The sequence below is a fragment of the Oncorhynchus masou genome, chromosome 5 (assembly GCF_036934945.1).
Source record: "Oncorhynchus masou masou isolate Uvic2021 chromosome 5, UVic_Omas_1.1, whole genome shotgun sequence".
In the NCBI taxonomy this organism is placed as follows: domain Eukaryota; kingdom Metazoa; phylum Chordata; class Actinopteri; order Salmoniformes; family Salmonidae; genus Oncorhynchus; species Oncorhynchus masou.
In genome coordinates, this window is record NC_088216.1 from 2,732,459 (window position 1) to 2,749,690 (window position 17,232).

At 38.7% G+C, this 17,232-nt stretch overlaps 17 non-coding genes across 17 annotated transcripts; all 17 read right to left on the reverse strand.

The window, feature by feature from the left end:
- Positions 1 to 4,080: 4,080 nt before the first annotated feature.
- trnam-cau (transfer RNA methionine (anticodon CAU)) lies at positions 4,081 to 4,153 on the reverse strand. Its single transcript has one exon. It is a non-coding gene; the product is annotated as a tRNA-Met (tRNA).
- A 992-nt stretch (positions 4,154 to 5,145) lies between these two features.
- Positions 5,146 to 5,218, reverse strand: trnam-cau (transfer RNA methionine (anticodon CAU)). Its single transcript has one exon. It is a non-coding gene; the product is annotated as a tRNA-Met (tRNA).
- Positions 5,219 to 6,215: 997 nt separating this feature from the next.
- Positions 6,216 to 6,288, reverse strand: trnam-cau (transfer RNA methionine (anticodon CAU)). The gene has a single exon. It is a non-coding gene; the product is annotated as a tRNA-Met (tRNA).
- A 1,357-nt stretch (positions 6,289 to 7,645) lies between these two features.
- Positions 7,646 to 7,718, reverse strand: trnam-cau (transfer RNA methionine (anticodon CAU)). Its single transcript has one exon. It is a non-coding gene; the product is annotated as a tRNA-Met (tRNA).
- Positions 7,719 to 8,716: 998 nt separating this feature from the next.
- On the reverse strand, positions 8,717 to 8,789 carry trnam-cau (transfer RNA methionine (anticodon CAU)). Its single transcript has one exon. It is a non-coding gene; the product is annotated as a tRNA-Met (tRNA).
- A 283-nt stretch (positions 8,790 to 9,072) lies between these two features.
- trnam-cau (transfer RNA methionine (anticodon CAU)) lies at positions 9,073 to 9,145 on the reverse strand. The gene has a single exon. It is a non-coding gene; the product is annotated as a tRNA-Met (tRNA).
- Positions 9,146 to 9,429: 284 nt separating this feature from the next.
- Positions 9,430 to 9,502, reverse strand: trnam-cau (transfer RNA methionine (anticodon CAU)). The gene has a single exon. It is a non-coding gene; the product is annotated as a tRNA-Met (tRNA).
- A 284-nt stretch (positions 9,503 to 9,786) lies between these two features.
- Positions 9,787 to 9,859, reverse strand: trnam-cau (transfer RNA methionine (anticodon CAU)). The gene has a single exon. It is a non-coding gene; the product is annotated as a tRNA-Met (tRNA).
- A 1,354-nt stretch (positions 9,860 to 11,213) lies between these two features.
- trnam-cau (transfer RNA methionine (anticodon CAU)) lies at positions 11,214 to 11,286 on the reverse strand. The gene has a single exon. It is a non-coding gene; the product is annotated as a tRNA-Met (tRNA).
- A 1,352-nt stretch (positions 11,287 to 12,638) lies between these two features.
- Positions 12,639 to 12,711, reverse strand: trnam-cau (transfer RNA methionine (anticodon CAU)). Its single transcript has one exon. It is a non-coding gene; the product is annotated as a tRNA-Met (tRNA).
- A 284-nt stretch (positions 12,712 to 12,995) lies between these two features.
- Positions 12,996 to 13,068, reverse strand: trnam-cau (transfer RNA methionine (anticodon CAU)). Its single transcript has one exon. It is a non-coding gene; the product is annotated as a tRNA-Met (tRNA).
- A 1,705-nt stretch (positions 13,069 to 14,773) lies between these two features.
- trnam-cau (transfer RNA methionine (anticodon CAU)) lies at positions 14,774 to 14,846 on the reverse strand. The gene has a single exon. It is a non-coding gene; the product is annotated as a tRNA-Met (tRNA).
- A 284-nt stretch (positions 14,847 to 15,130) lies between these two features.
- On the reverse strand, positions 15,131 to 15,203 carry trnam-cau (transfer RNA methionine (anticodon CAU)). The gene has a single exon. It is a non-coding gene; the product is annotated as a tRNA-Met (tRNA).
- A 283-nt stretch (positions 15,204 to 15,486) lies between these two features.
- Positions 15,487 to 15,559, reverse strand: trnam-cau (transfer RNA methionine (anticodon CAU)). Its single transcript has one exon. It is a non-coding gene; the product is annotated as a tRNA-Met (tRNA).
- A 289-nt stretch (positions 15,560 to 15,848) lies between these two features.
- trnam-cau (transfer RNA methionine (anticodon CAU)) lies at positions 15,849 to 15,921 on the reverse strand. Its single transcript has one exon. It is a non-coding gene; the product is annotated as a tRNA-Met (tRNA).
- Positions 15,922 to 16,560: 639 nt separating this feature from the next.
- Positions 16,561 to 16,633, reverse strand: trnam-cau (transfer RNA methionine (anticodon CAU)). Its single transcript has one exon. It is a non-coding gene; the product is annotated as a tRNA-Met (tRNA).
- Positions 16,634 to 16,917: 284 nt separating this feature from the next.
- trnam-cau (transfer RNA methionine (anticodon CAU)) lies at positions 16,918 to 16,990 on the reverse strand. The gene has a single exon. It is a non-coding gene; the product is annotated as a tRNA-Met (tRNA).
- Positions 16,991 to 17,232: the final 242 nt, after the last annotated feature.

Below are 17,232 nucleotides of genomic sequence, written 5' to 3' on the forward strand. Positions count from 1 at the left end.
GAAATTCTACAACCCCTGAGACAAAAAGATTGATTTCATTCTAAAGTAATACATATCGATATGAACCTTAAGATGTGGTATCCACCTTGACGAAAGTATGTATTGTGTGAAAGTCCAAAATGACTGTGAATTAATTTTCACTTCATCTTCAGCCAACACTGTCTTTTTAAAAGCTTTGATGCCCCGTGTGAGGATCGAACTCACGACCTTCAGATTATGAGACTGACGCGCTACCTACTGCGCTAACTAGGCCCTTCTTGGAAAAATGTCCAAAAATAAGAAAAAAATATCGATACCGAACTTCAGATTTTGACAGTGATGTTGAAACCACCGTGCCAAAATGTATGTATGGTCTGAAATTCTACAACCCCTGAGACAAAAAGATTGATTTCATTATAAAGTAATACATATCGATATGGACCTTAAGATGTGGTATCCACCTTGACAAAAGTATGTATTGTGTGAAAGTCCAAAAGGACAGTGAATTAATTTTCACTTCATCTTCAGCCAACACTGTCTTTGTAAATGCTTTGCTGCCTCGTGTGAGGATCGAGATCACGACCTTCAGATTATGAGACTGACGCGCGACCTACTGCGCTAACGAGGCCATTCTTGGAAAAATGTCCAAAAATAAGAAAAAAAATATCGATACCGAACTTCAGATTTTGACAGTGATGTTGAAACCACCGTGCCAAAATGTATGTATGGTCTGAAATTCTACAACCCCTGAGACAAAAAGATTGATTTCATTCTAAAGTAATACATATCGATATGAACCTTAAGATGTGGTATCCACCTTGACGAAAGTATGTATTGTGTGAAAGTCCAAAATGACTGTGAATTAATTTTCACTTCATCTTCAGCCAACACTGTCTTTTTAAAAGCTTTGATGCCCCGTGTGAGGATCGAACTCACGACCTTCAGATTATGAGACTGACGCGCTACCTACTGCGCTAACTAGGCCCTTCTTGGAAAAATGTCCAAAAATAAGAAAAAAAATATCGATACCGAACTTCAGATTTTGACAGTGATGTTGAAACCACCGTGCCAAAATGTATGTATGGTCTGAAATTCTACAACCCCTGAGACAAAAAGATTGATTTCATTATAAAGTAATACATATCGATATGGACCTTAAGATGTGGTATCCACCTTGACAAAAGTATGTATTGTGTGAAAGTCCAAAAGGACTGTGAATTAATTTTCACTTCATCTTCAGACAACACTGTCTTTGTAAATGCTTTGCTGCCTCGTGTGAGGATCGAGATCACGACCTTCAGATTATGAGACTGACGCACGACCTACTGCGCTAACGAGGCCCTTCTTGGAAAAATGTCCAAAAATAAGAAAAAAAATATCGATACCGAACTTCAGATTTTGACAGTGATGTTGAAACCACCGTGCCAAAATGTATGTATGGTCTGAAATTCTACAACCCCTGAGACAAAAAGATTGATTTCATTCTAAAGTAATACATAACAATATGGACCTTAAGATGTGGTATCCACCTTGACAAAGGTATGTATTGTGTGAAAGTCCAAATCGACAGTGAATACATTGTCACCTTCAGCCAACAATGTCTTTGTATATGCTTTGCTGCCTAGTGTGAGGATTGAACTCACGACCTTCAGATTATGAGACTGACGTGCGACCTACTGCGCTAACGAGGCCCTTCTTGGAAAAATTTCCAAAAATAAGAAAAAAATATCGATACCGAACTTCAGATTTTGACAGTGATGTTGAAACCACCGTGCCAAAATGTATGTATGGTCTGAAATTCTACAACCCCTGAGACAAAAAGATTGATTTCATTCTAAAGTAATACATATCGATATGGACCTTAAGATGTGGTATCCACCTTGACAAAAGTATGTATTGTGTGAAAGTCCAAAAGGACAGTGAATTAATTTTCACTTCATCTTCAGCCAACACTGTCTTTGTAAATGCTTTGCTGCCTCGTGTGAGGATCGAGATCACGACCTTCAGATTATGAGACTGACGCGCGACCTACTGCGCTAACGAGGCCCTTCTTGGAAAAATTTCCAAAAATAAGAAAACAAATATCGATACCGAACTTCAGATTTTGACAGTGATGTTGAAACCACCGTGCCAAAATGTATGTATGGTCTGAAATTCTACAACCCCTGAGACAAAAAGATTGATTTCATTCTAAAGTAATACATATCGATATGGACCTTAAGATGTGGTATCCACCTTGACAAAAGTATGTATTGTGTGAAAGTCCAAAAGGACAGTGAATTAATTTTCACTTCATCTTCAGCCAACACTGTCTTTGTAAATGCTTTGCTGCCTCGTGTGAGGATCGAGATCACGACCTTCAGATTATGAGACTGACGCGCGACCTACTGCGCTAACGAGGCCCTTCTTGTAAAAATGTCCAAAAATAAGAAAAAAATATCGATACCGAACTTCAGATTTTGACAGTGATGTTGAAACCACCGTGCCAAAATGTATGTATGGTCTGAAATTCTACAACCCCTGAGACAAAAAGATTGATTTCATTCTAAAGTAATACATAACAATATGGACCTTAAGATGTGGTATCCACCTTGACAAAGGTATGTATTGTGTGAAAGTCCAAATCGACAGTGAATACATTTTCACCTTCAGCCAACAATGTCTTTGTATATGCTTTGCTGCCTAGTGTGAGGATCGAACTCACGACCTTCAGATTATGAGACTGACGTGCGACCTACTGCGCTAACGAGTCCCTTCTTGGAAAAATTTCCAAAAATAAGAAAACAAATATCGATACCGAACTTCAGATTTTGACAGTGATGTTGAAACCACCGTGCCAAAATGTATGTATGGTCTGAAATTCTACAACCCCTGAGACAAAAAGATTGATTTCATTCTAAAGTAATACATATCGATATGAACCTTAAGATGTGGTATCCACCTTGACAAAAGTATGTATTGTGTGAAAGTCCATAACGACAGTGAATTAATTTTCACTTCCATCTTCAGCCAACACTGTCTTTTTAAATGCTTTGCTGCCCCGTGTGAGGATCGAACTCAAGACCTTCAGATTATGAGACTGACGCGCTACCTACTGCGCTAACGAGGCCCTTCTTGGTAAGATGTCCAAAAATAAGAAAAAAAATGTTGATACCGAACTTCAGATTTTGACAGTGATGTTGAGACCACCGTGCCAAAATGTATGTATGGTCTGAAATTCTACAACCCCTGAGACAAAAAGATTGATTTCATTCTAAAGTAATACATAACAATATGGACCTTAAGATGTGGTATCCACCTTGACAAAGGTATGTATTGTGTGAAAGTCCAAATCGACAGTGAATACATTTTCACCTTCAGCCAACAATGTCTTTGTATATGCTTTGCTGCCTAGTGTGAGGATCGAACTCCCGACCTTCAGATTATGAGACTGACGTGCGACCTACTGCGCTAACGAGGCCCTTCTTGGACAAATTTCCAAAAATAAGAAAACAAATATCGATACCGAACTTCAGATTTTGACAGTGATGTTGAAACCACCGTGCCAAAATGTATGTATGGTCTGAAATTCTACAACCCCTGAGACAAAAAGATTGATTTCATTCTAAAGTAATACATATCGATATGAACCTTAAGATGTGGTATCCACCTTGACAAAAGTATGTATTGTGTGAAAGTCCAAAACGACAGTGAATTAATTTTCACTTCCATCTTCAGCCAACACTGTCTTTTTAAAAGCTTTGCTGCCCCGTGTGAGGATCAAACTCACGAACTTCAGATTATGAGACTGACGCGCTACCTACTGCGCTAACGAGGCCCTTCTTGGTAAGATGTCCAAAAATAAGAAAAAAAATGTTGATACCGAACTTCAGATTTTGACAGTGATGTTGAAACCACCGTGCCAAAATGTATGTATGGTCTGAAATTCTACAACCCCTGAGACAAAAAGATTGATTTCATTCTAAAGTAATACATAACGATATGGACCTTAAGATGTGGTATCCACCTTGACAAAAGTATGTATTGTGTGAAAGTCCAAAATGACAGTGAATTCATTTTCACTTCCATCTTCAGCCAACACTGTCTTTTTAAAAGCTTTGCTGCCCCGTGTGAGGATCGAACTCACGACCTTCAGATTATGAGACTGACGCGCTACCTACTGCGCTAACGAGGCCCTTCTTGGTAACATGTCCAAAAATAAGAAAAAAAATGTTGATACCGAACTTCAGATTTTGACAGTGATGTTGAAACCACCGTGCCAAAATGTATGTATGGTCTGAAATTCTACAACCCCTGAGACAAAAAGATTGATTTCATTCTAAAGTAATACATAACGATATGGACCTTAAGATGTGGTATCCACCTTGACAAAGGTATGTATTGTGTGAAAGTCCAAATTGACAGTGAATACATTTTCACCTTCAGCCAACAATGTCTTTGTATATGCTTTGCTGCCTAGTGTGAGGATCGAACTCACGACCTTCAGATTATGAGACTGACGTGCGACCTACTGCGCTAACGAGGCCCTTCTTGGAAAAATTTCCAAAAATAAGAAAACAAATATCGATACCGAACTTCAGATTTTGACAGTGATGTTGAAACCACCGTGCCAAAATGTATGTATGGTCTGAAATTCTACAACCCCTGAGACAAAAAGATTGATTTCATTCTAAAGTAATACATATCGATATGAACCTTAAGATGTGGTATCCACCTTGACAAAAGTATGTATTGTGTGAAAGTCCAAAACGACAGTGAATTCATTTTCACTTCCATCTTCAGCCAACACTGTCTTTTTAAAAGCTTTGCTGCTCCGTGTGAGGATCGAGATCACGACCTTCAGATTATGAGACTGACGCGCGACCTACTGCGCTAACGAGGCCCTTCTTGGAAAAATGTCCAAAAATAAGAAAAAAAATATCGATACCGAACTTCAGATTTTGACAGTGATGTTGAAACCACCGTGCCAAAATGTATGTATGGTCTGAAATTCTACAACCCCTGAGACAAAAAGATTGATTTCATTCTAAAGTAATACATATCGATATGGACCTTAAGATGTGGTATCCACCTTGACAAAAGTATGTATTGTGTGAAAGTCCAAAAGGACAGTGAATTAATTTTCACTTCCATCTTCAGCCAACACTGTCTTTGTAAATGCTTTGCTGCCTCGTGTGAGGATCGAACTCACGACCTTCAGATTATGAGACTGACGCGCTACCTACTGCGCTAACGAGGCCCTTCTTGGAAAAATGTCCAAAAATAAGGAAAAAAATATCGATACCGAACTTCAGATTTTGACAGTGATGTTGAAACCACCGTGCCAAAATCTATGTATGGTCTGAAATTCTACAACCCCTGAGACAAAAAGATTGATTTCATTCTAAAGTAATACATATCGATATGAACCTTAAGATGTGGTATCCACCTTGACAAAAGTATGTATTGTGTGAAAGTCCAAAACGACAGTGAATTCATTTTCACTTCCATCTTCAGCCAACACTGTCTTTTTAAAAGCTTTGCTGCTCCGTGTGAGGATCGAGATCACGACCTTCAGATTATGAGACTGACGCGCTACCTACTGCGCTAACGAGGCCCTTCTTGGAAAAATGTCCAAAAATAAGAAAAAAAATATCGATACCGAACTTCAGATTTTGACAGTGATGTTGAAACCACCGTGCCAAAATGTATGTATGGTCTGAAATTCTACAACCCCTGAGACAAAAAGATTGATTTCATTCTAAAGTAATACATATCGATATGGACCTTAAGATGTGGTATCCACCTTGACAAAAGTATGTATTGTGTGAAAGTCCAAAAGGACAGTGAATTAATTTTCACTTCATCTTCAGCCAACACTGTCTTTGTAAATGCTTTGCTGCCTCGTGTGAGGATCGAGATCACAACCTTCAGATTATGAGACTGAAGTGCTACCTACTGCACTAACGAGGCCCTTCTTGGTAAAATGTCCAAAAATAAGAAAAAAAATGTTGATACCGAACTTCAGATTTTAACAGTGATGTTGAAACCACCGTGCCAAAATGTATGTATGGTCTGAAATTCTACAACCCCTGAGACAAAAAGATTGATTTCATTCTAAAGTAATACATATCGATATGGACCTTAAGATGTGGTATCCACCTTGACGAAAGTATGTATTGTGTGAAAGTCCAAAACGACAGTGAATTAATTTTCACTTCCATCTTCAGCCAACACTGTCTTTGTAAATGCTTTGCTGCCTCGTGTGAGGATCGAACTCACGACCTTCAGATTATGAGACTGACGCGCTACCTACTGCGCTAACGAGGCCCTTCTTGGAAAAATATCCAAAAATAAGAAAAAAATATCGATACCGAACTTCAGATTTTGACAGTGATGTTGAAACCACCGTGCCAAAATGTATGTATGGTCTGAAATTCTACAACCCCTGAGACAAAAAGATTGATTTCATTCTAAAGTAATACATATCGATATGGACCTTAAGATGTGGTATCCACCTTGACAAAAGTATGTATTGTGTGAAAGTCCAAAACGACAGTGAATTCATTTTCACTTCCATCTTCAGCCAACACTGTCTTTTTAAAAGCTTTGCTGCTCCGTGTGAGGATCGAGATCACGACCTTCAGATTATGAGACTGACGCGCGACCTACTGCGCTAACGAGGCCCTTCTTGGAAAAATGTCCAAAAATAAGAAAAAAATATCGATACCGAACTTCAGATTTTGACAGTGATGTTGAAACCACCGTGCCAAAATGTATGTATGGTCTGAAATTCTACAACCCCTGAGACAAAAAGATTGATTTCATTCTAAAGTAATACATATCGATATGGACCTTAAGATGTGGTATCCACCTTGACAAAAGTATGTATTGTGTGAAAGTCCAAAACGACAGTGAATTCATTTTCACTTCCATCTTCAGCCAACACTGTCTTTTTAAAAGCTTTGCTGCCTCCGTGTGAGGATCGAGATCACGACCTTCAGATTATGAGACTGACGCGCGACCTACTGCGCTAACGAGGCCCTTCTTGGAAAAATGTCCAAAAATAAGAAAAAAATATCGATACCGAACTTCAGATTTTGACAGTGATGTTGAAACCACCGTGCCAAAATGTATGTATGGTCTGAAATTCTACAACCCCTGAGACAAAAAGATTGATTTCATTCTAAAGTAATACATATCGATATGGACCTTAAGATGTGGTATCCACCTTGACGAAAGTATGTATTGTGTGAAAGTCCAAAACGACAGTGAATTAATTTTCACTTCCATCTTCAGCCAACACTGTCTTTGTAAATGCTTTGCTGCCTCGTGTGAGGATCGAACTCACGACCTTCAGATTATGAGACTGACGCGGTACCTACTGCGCTAACGAGGCCCTTCTTGGAAAAATGTCCAAAAATAAGAAAAAAAAAAAATATCGATACCGAACTTCAGATTTTGACAGTGATGTTGAAACTACCGTGCCAAAATGTATGTATGGTCTGAAATTCTACAACCCCTGAGACAAAAAGATTGATTTCATTCTAAAGTAATACATATCGATATGAACCTTAAGATGTGGTATCCACCTTGACAAAAGTATGTATTGTGTGAAAGTCCAAAACGACAGTGAATTAATTTTCACTTCCATCTTCAGCCAACACTGTCTTTTTAAAAGCTTTGCTGCCCCGTGTGAGGATCGAACTCACGACCTTCAGATTATGAGACTGACGCGCTACCTACTGCGCTAACGAGGCCCTTCTTGGAAAAATATCCAAAAATAAGAAAAAAAATATCGATACCGAACTTCAGATTTTGACAGTGATGTTGAAACCACCGTGCCAAAATGTATGTATGGTCTGAAATTCTACAACCCCTGAGACAAAAAGATTGATTTCATTCTAAAGTAATACATAACGATATGGACCTTAAGATGTGGTATCCACCTTGACAAAAGTATGTATTGTGTGAAAGTCCAAAACGACAGTGAATTCATTTTCACTTCCATCTTCAGCCAACACTGTCTTTTTAAAAGCTTTGCTGCCCGTGTGAGGATCGAGATCACGACCTTCAGATTATGAGACTGACGCGCGACCTACTGCGCTAACGAGGCCCTTCTTGGAAAAATGTCCAAAAATAAGAAAAAAATATCGATACCGAACTTCAGATTTTGACAGTGATGTTGAAACCACCGTGCCAAAATGTATGTATGGTCTGAAATTCTACAACCCCTGAGACAAAAAGATTGATTTCATTCTAAAGTAATACATATCGATATGGACCTTAAGATGTGGTATCCACCTTGACAAAAGTATGTATTGTGTGAAAGTCCAAAACGACAGTGAATTCATTTTCACTTCCATCTTCAGCCAACACTGTCTTTTTAAAAGCTTTGCTGCCTCCGTGTGAGGATCGAGATCACGACCTTCAGATTATGAGACTGACGCGCTACCTACTGCGCTAACGAGGCCCTTCTTGGAAAAATGTCCAAAAATAAGAAAAAAAATATCGATACCGAACTTCAGATTTTGACAGTGATGTTGAAACCACCGTGCCAAAATGTATGTATGGTCTGAAATTCTACAACCCCTGAGACAAAAAGATTGATTTCATTCTAAAGTAATACATATCGATATGGACCTTAAGATGTGGTATCCACCTTGACAAAAGTATGTATTGTGTGAAAGTCCAAAAACAACAGTGAATTAATTTTCACTTCCATCTTCAGCCAACACTGTCTTTGTAAATGCTTTGCTGCCTCGTGTGAGGATCGAACTCACGACCTTCAGATTATGAGACTGACGCGCTACCTACTGCGCTAACGAGGCCCTTCTTGGAAAAATGTCCAAAAATAAGAAAAAAATATCGATACCGAACTTCAGATTTTGACAGTGATGTTGAAACCACCGTGCCAAAATGTATGTATGGTCTGAAATTCTACAACCCCTGAGACAAAAAGATTGATTTCATTCTAAAGTAATACATATCGATATGAACCTTAAGATGTGGTATCCACCTTGACAAAAGTATGTATTGTGTGAAAGTCCAAAACGACAGTGAATTCATTTTCACTTCCATCTTCAGCCAACACTGTCTTTTTAAAAGCTTTGCTGCCCCATGTGAGGATCGAACTCACGACCTTCAGATTATGAGACTGACGCGCTACCTACTGCGCTAACGAGGCCCTTCTTGGAAAAATATCCAAAAATATGAAAAAAAATGTTGATACCGAACTTCAGATTTTGACAGTGATGTTGAAACCACTGTGCCAAAATGTATGTATGGTCTGAAATTCTACAACCCCTGAGACAAAAAGATTGATTTCATTCTAAAGTAATACATATCGATATGGACCTTAAGATGTGGTATCCACCTTGACGAAAGTATGTATTGTGTGAAAGTCCAAAACGACAGTGAATTCATTTTCACTTCCATCTTCAGCCAACACTGTCTTTGTAAATGCTTTGCTGCCTCGTGTGAGGATCGAACTCACGACCTTCAGATTATGAGACTGACGCGCTACCTACTGCGCTAACGAGGCCCTTCTTGGAAAAATGTCCAAAAATAAGAAAAAAAATATCGATACCGAACTTCAGATTTTGACAGTGATGTTGAAACCACCGTGCCAAAATGTATGTATGGTCTGAAATTCTACAACCCCTGAGACAAAAAGATTGATTTCATTCTAAAGTAATACATATCGATATGAACCTTAAGATGTGGTATCCACCTTGACAAAAGTATGTATTGTGTGAAAGTCCAAAACGACAGTGAATTAATTTTCACTTCCATCTTCAGCCAACACTGTCTTTGTAAATGCTTTGCTGCCTCGTGTGAGGATCGAACTCACGACCTTCAGATTATGAGACTGACGCGCTACCTACTGCGCTAACGAGGCCCTTCTTGGAAAAATGTCCAAAAATAAGAAAAAAAATATCGATACCGAACTTCAGATTTTGACAGTGATGTTGAAACCACCGTGCCAAAATGTATGTATGGTCTGAAATTCTACAACCCCTGAGACAAAAAGATTGATTTCATTCTAAAATAATACATATCGATATGAACCTTAAGATGTGGTATCCACCTTGACAAAAGTATGTATTGTGTGAAAGTCCAAAACGACAGTGAATTCTTTTTCACTTCTATCTTCAGCCAACACTGTCTTTGTAAATGCTTTGCTGCCTCGTGTGATCATCGAACTCAAGACCTTCAGATTATGAGACTGACGCGCTACCTACTGCGCTAACGAGGCCCTTCTTGGAAAAATGTCCAAAAATAAGGAAAAAAATATCGATACCGAACTTCAGATTTTGACAGTGATGTTGAAACCACCGTGCCAAAATGTATGTATGGTCTGAAATTCTACAACCCCTGAGACAAAAAGATTGATTTCATTCTAAAGTAATACATATCGATATGAACCTTAAGATGTGGTATCCACCTTGACAAAAGTATGTATTGTGTGAAAGTCCAAAACGACAGTGAATTCATTTTCACTTCCATCTTCAGCCAACACTGTCTTTTTAAAAGCTTTGCTGCCCGTGTGAGGATCGAGATCACGACCTTCAGATTATGAGACTGACGCGCGACCTACTGCGCTAACGAGGCCCTTCTTGGAAAAATGTCCAAAAATAAGAAAAAAATATCGATACCGAACTTCAGATTTTGACAGTGATGTTGAAACCACCGTGCCAAAATGTATGTATGGTCTGAAATTCTACAACCCCTGAGACAAAAAGATTGATTTCATTCTAAAGTAATACATATCGATATGAACCTTAAGATGTGGTATCCACCTTGACAAAAGTATGTATTGTGTGAAAGTCCAAAACGACAGTGAATTCATTTTCACTTCCATCTTCAGCCAACACTGTCTTTTTAAAAGCTTTGCTGCCCCGTGTGAGGATCGAACTCACGAACATTCAGATTATGAGACTGACGCGCTAACTACTGCGCTAATGAGGCCCTTCTTGGTAACATGTCCAAAAATAAGAAAAAAAATGTTGATACCGAACTTCAGATTTTGACAGTGATGTTGAAACCACCGTGCCAAAATCTATGTATGGTCTGAAATTCTACAACCCATGAGACAAAAAGATTAATTTCATTCTAAAGTAATACATATCGATATGAACCTTAAGATGTGGTATCCACCTTGACGAAAGTATGTATTGTGTGAAAGTCCAAAACAACAGTGAATTAATTTTCACTTCAATCTTCAGCCAACACTGTCTTTGTAAATGCTTTGCTGCCTCGTGTGAGGATCGAACTCACGCCCTTCAGATTATGAGACTGACGCACTACCTACTGCGCTAACGAGGCACTTCTTGGAAAAATGTCCAAAAATAAGAAAAAAAATATCGATACCGAACTTCAGATTTTGACAGTGATGTTGAAACCACCGTGCCAAAATGTATGTATGGTCTGAAATTCTACAACCCCTGAGACAAAAAGATTGATTTCATTCTAAAGTAATACATATCGATATGAACCTTAAGATGTGGTATCCACCTTGACAAAAGTATGTATTGTGTGAAAGTCCAAAACGACAGTGAATTCATTTTCACTTCCATCTTCAGCCAACACTGTCTTTTTAAAAGCTTTGCTGCTCCGTGTGAGGATCGAGATCACGACCTTCAGATTATGAGACTGACGCGCGACCTACTGCGCTAACGAGGCCCTTCTTGGAAAAATGTCAAAAAATAAGAAAAAAATATCGATACCGAACTTCAGATTTTGACAGTGATGTTGAAACCACCGTGCCAAAATGAATGTATGGTCTGAAATTCTACAACCCCTGAGACAAAAAGATTGATTTCATTCTAAAGTAATACATATCGATATGGACCTTAAGATGTGGTATCCACCTTGACAAAAGTATGTATTGTGTGAAAGTCCAAAAGGACAGTGAATTAATTTTCACTTCATCTTCAGCCAACACTGTCTTTGTAAATGCTTTGCTGCCTCGTGTGAGGATCGAGATCACGACCTTCAGATTATGAGACTGACGCGCAACCTACTGCGCTAACGAGGCCCTTCTTGGAAAAATGTCCAAAAATAAGAAAAAAAATATCGATACCGAACTTCAGATTTTGACAGTGATGTTGAAACCACCGTGCCAAAATGTATGTATGGTCTGAAATTCTACAACCCCTGAGACAAAAAGATTGATTTCATTCTAAAGTAATACATATCGATATGAACCTTAAGATGTGGTATCCACCTTGACAAAAGTATGTATTGTGTGAAAGTCCAAAACGACAGTGAATTCATTTTCACTTCCATCTTCAGCCAACACTGTCTTTTTAAAAGCTTTGCTGCCCCGTGTGAGGATCGAATCACGACCTTCAGATTATGAGACTGACGCGCTACCTACTGCGCTAACGAGGCCCTTCTTGGAAAAATGTCCAAAAATAAGAAAAAAAATATCGATACCGAACTTCAGATTTTGACAGTGATGTTGAAACCACCGTGCCAAAATGTATGTATGGTCTGAAATTCTACAACCCCTGAGACAAAAAGATTGATTTCATTCTAAAGTAATACATATCGATATGAACCTTAAGATGTGGTATCCACCTTGACAAAAGTATGTATTGTGTGAAAGTCCAAAACGACAGTGAATTCATTTTCACTTCCATCTTCAGCCAACACTGTCTTTTTAAAAGCTTTGCTGCCCCGTGTGAGGATCGAACTCACGACCTTCAGATTATGAGACTGACGCGCTACCTACTGCGCTAACGAGGCCCTTCTTGGAAAAATGTCCAAAAATAAGAAAAAAAATGTTGATACCGAACTTCAGATTTTGACAGTGATGTTGAAACCACCGTGCCAAAATGTATGTATGGTCTGAAATTCTACAACCCCTGAGACAAAAAGATTGATTTCATTCTAAAGTAATACATATCGATATGGACCTTAAGATGTGGTATCCACCTTGACAAAAGTATGTATTGTGTGAAAGTCCAAAACGACAGTGAATTAATTTTCACTTCCATCTTCAGCCAACACTGTCTTTGTAAATGCTTTGCTGCCTCGTGTGAGGATCGAACTCACGACCTTCAGATTATGAGACTGACGCGCTACCTACTGCGCTAACGAGGCCCTTCTTGGAAAAATGTCCAAAAATAAGAAAAAAATATCGATACCGAACTTCAGATTTTGACAGTGATGTTGAAACCACCGTGCCAAAATGTATGTATGGTCTGAAATTCTACAACCCCTGAGACAAAAAGATTGATTTCATTCTAAAGTAATACATATCGATATGAACCTTAAGATGTGGTATCCACCTTGACAAAAGTATGTATTGTGTGAAAGTCCAAAACGACAGTGAATTCATTTTCACTTCCATCTTCAGCCAACACTGTCTTTTAAATGCTTTGCTGCCCCGTGTGAGGATCGAGATCACGACCTTCAGATTATGAGACTGACGCGACCTACTGCGCTAACGAGGCCCTTCTTGGAAAAATGTCCAAAAATAAGAAAAAAAATATCGATACCGAACTTCAGATTTTGACAGTGATGTTGAAACCACCGTGCCAAAATGTATGTATGGTCTGAAATTCTACAACCCCTGAGACAAAAAGATTGATTTCATTCTAAAGTAATACATATCGATATGAACCTTAAGATGTGGTATCCACCTTGACAAAAGTATGTATTGTGTGAAAGTCCAAAACGACAGTGAATTCATTTTCACTTCCATCTTCAGCCAACACTGTCTTTTTAAAAGCTTTGCTGCCCGTGTGAGGATCGAATCACGACCTTCAGATTATGAGACTGACGCGCGACCTACTGCGCTAACGAGGCCCTTCTTGTAAAAATGTCCAAAAATAAGAAAAAAAATATCGATACCGAACTTCAGATTTTGACAGTGATGTTGAAACCACCGTGCCAAAATGTATGTATGGTCTGAAATTCTACAACCCCTGAGACAAAAAGATTGATTTCATTCTAAAGTAATACATATCGATATGGACCTTAAGATGTGGTATCCACCTTGACAAAAGTATGTATTGTGTGAAAGTCCAAAAGGACAGTGAATTAATTTTCACTTCATCTTCAGCCAACACTGTCTTTGTAAATGCTTTGCTGCCTCTTGTGAGGATCGAGATCACGAACTTCAGATTATGAGACTGACGCGCTACCTACTGCGCTAACGAGGCCCTTCTCAGAAAAATGTCCAAAAATAAGAAAAAAAATATCGATACCGAACTTCAGATTTTGACAGTGATGTTGAAACCACCGTGCCAAAATGTATGTATGGTCTGAAATTCTACAACCCCTGAGACAAAAAGATTGATTTCATTATAAAGTAATACATATCGATATGAACCTTAAGATGTGGTATCCACCTTGACAAAAGTATGTATTGTGTGAAAGTCCAAAACGACAGTGAATTCATTTTCACTTCCATCTTCAGCCAACACTGTCTTTTTAAATGCTTTGCTGCCTCGTGTGAGGATCGAAATCACGACCTTCAGATTATGAGACTGACGCGCTACCTACTGCGCTAACGAGGCCCTTCTTGGAAAAATGTCCAAAAATAAGAAAAAAAATATCGATACCGAACTTCAGATTTTGACAGTGATGTTGAAACCACCGTGCCAAAATGTATGTATGGTCTGAAATTCTACAACCCCTGAGACAAAAAGATTGATTTCATTCTAAAGTAATACATATCGATATGAACCTTAAGATGTGGTATCCACCTTGACAAAAGTATGTATTGTGTGAAAGTCCAAAACGACAGTGAATTCATTTTCACTTCCATCTTCAGCCAACACTGTCTTTTTAAAAGCTTTGCTGCCCCGTGTGAGGATCGAACTCACGACCTTCAGATTATGAGACTGACGCGCTACCTACTGCGCTAACGAGGCCCTTCTTGGTAACATGTCCAAAAATTAGAAAAAAAATGTTGATACCGAACTTCAGATTTTGACAGTGATGTTGAAACCACCGTGCCAAAATGTATGTATGGTCTGAAATTCTACAACCCCTGAGACAAAAAGATTGATTTCATTCTAAAGTAATACATATCGATATGGACCTTAAGATGTGGTATCCACCTTGACAAAAGTATGTATTGTGTGAAAGTCCAAAACGACAGTGAATTAATTTTCACTTCCATCTTCAGCCAACACTGTCTTTGTAAATGCTTTGCTGCCTCGTGTGAGGATCGAACTCACGACCTTCAGATTATGAGACTGACGCGCTACCTACTGCGCTAACGAGGCCCTTCTTGGAAAAATGTCCAAAAATAAGAAAAAAATATCGATACCGAACTTCAGATTTTGACAGTGATGTTGAAACCACCGTGCCAAAATGTATGTATGGTCTGAAATTCTACAACCCCTGAGACAAAAAGATTGATTTCATTCTAAAGTAATACATATCGATATGAACCTTAAGATGTGGTATCCACCTTGACAAAAGTATGTATTGTGTGAAAGTCCAAAACGACAGTGAATTCATTTTCACTTCCATCTTCAGCCAACACTGTCTTTTTAAATGCTTTGCTGCCCCGTGTGAGGATCGAACTCACGACCTTCAGATTATGAGACTGACGCGCTACCTACTGCGCTAACGAGGCCCTTCTTTGAAAAATGTCCAAAAATAAGAAAAAAAATATCGATACCGAAATTCAGATTTTGACAGTGATGTTGAAACCACCGTGCCAAAATGTATGTATGGTCTGAAATTCTACAACCCCTGAGACAAAAAGATTGATTTCATTCTAAAGTAAAGTAATACATATCGATATGGACCTTAAGATGTGGTATCCACCTTGACAAAAGTATGTATTGTGTGAAAGTCCAAAACGACAGTGAATTCATTTTCACTTCCATCTTCAGCCAACACTGTCTTTTTAAAAGCTTTGCTGCCCCGTGTGAGGATCGAACTCACGACCTTCAGATTATGAGACTGACGCGCTACCTACTGCGCTAACGAGGCCCTTCTTGGAAAAATGTCCAAAAATAAGAAAAAAAATATCGATACCGAACTTCAGATTTTGACAGTGATGTTGAAACCACCGTGCCAAAATGTATGTATGGTCTGAAATTCTACAACCCCTGAGACAAAAAGATTGATTTCATTCTAAAGTAATACATATCGATATGGACCTTAAGATGTGGTATCCACCTTGACAAAAGTATGTATTGTGTGAAAGTCCAAAACGACAGTGAATTAATTTTCACTTCATCTTCAGCCAACACTGTCTTTGTAAATGCTTTGCTGCCTCGTGTGAGGATCGAGATCACGACCTTCAGATTATGAGACTGACGCGCGACCTACTGCGCTAACGAGGCCCTTCTTGGAAAAATGTCCAAAAATAAGAAAAAAATATCGATACCGAACTTCAGATTTTGACAGTGATGTTGAAACCACCGTGCCAAAATGTATGTATGGTCTGAAATTCTACAACCCCTGAGACAAAAAGATTGATTTCATTCTAAAGTAATACATATCGATATGAACCTTAAGATGTGGTATCCACCTTGACAAAAGTATGTATTGTGTGAAAGTCCAAAACGACAGTGAATTCATTTTCACTTCCATCTTCAGCCAACACTGTCTTTTTAAAAGCTTTGCTGCCCCGTGTGAGGATCGAACTCACGACCTTCAGATTATGAGACTGACGCGCTACCTACTGCGCTAACGAGGCCCTTCTTGGAAAAATGTCCAAAAATAAGAAAAAAAATATCGATACCGAACTTCAGATTTTGACAGTGATGTTGAAACCACCGTGCCAAAATGTATGTATGGTCTGAAATTCTACAACCCCTGAGACAAAAAGATTGATTTCATTCTAAAGTAATACATATCGATATGAACCTTAAGATGTGGTATCCACCTTGACAAAAGTATGTATTGTGTGAAAGTCCAAAACGACAGTGAATTCATTTTCACTTCCATCTTCAGCCAACACTGTCTTTTTAAAAGCTTTGCTGCCCCGTGTGAGGATCGAACTCACGACCTTCAGATTATGAGACTGACGCGCTACCTACTGCGCTAACGAGGCCCTTCTTGGAAAAATGTCCAAAAATAAGAAAAAAAATGTTGATACCGAACTTCAGATTTTGACAGTGATGTTGAAACCACCGTGCCAAAATGTATGTATGGTCTGAAATTCTACAACCCCTGAGACAAAAAGATTGATTTCATTCTAAAGTAATACATATCGATATGGACCTTAAGATGTGGTATCCACCTTGACAAAAGTATGTATTGTGTGAAAGTCCAAAACGACAGTGAATTAATTTT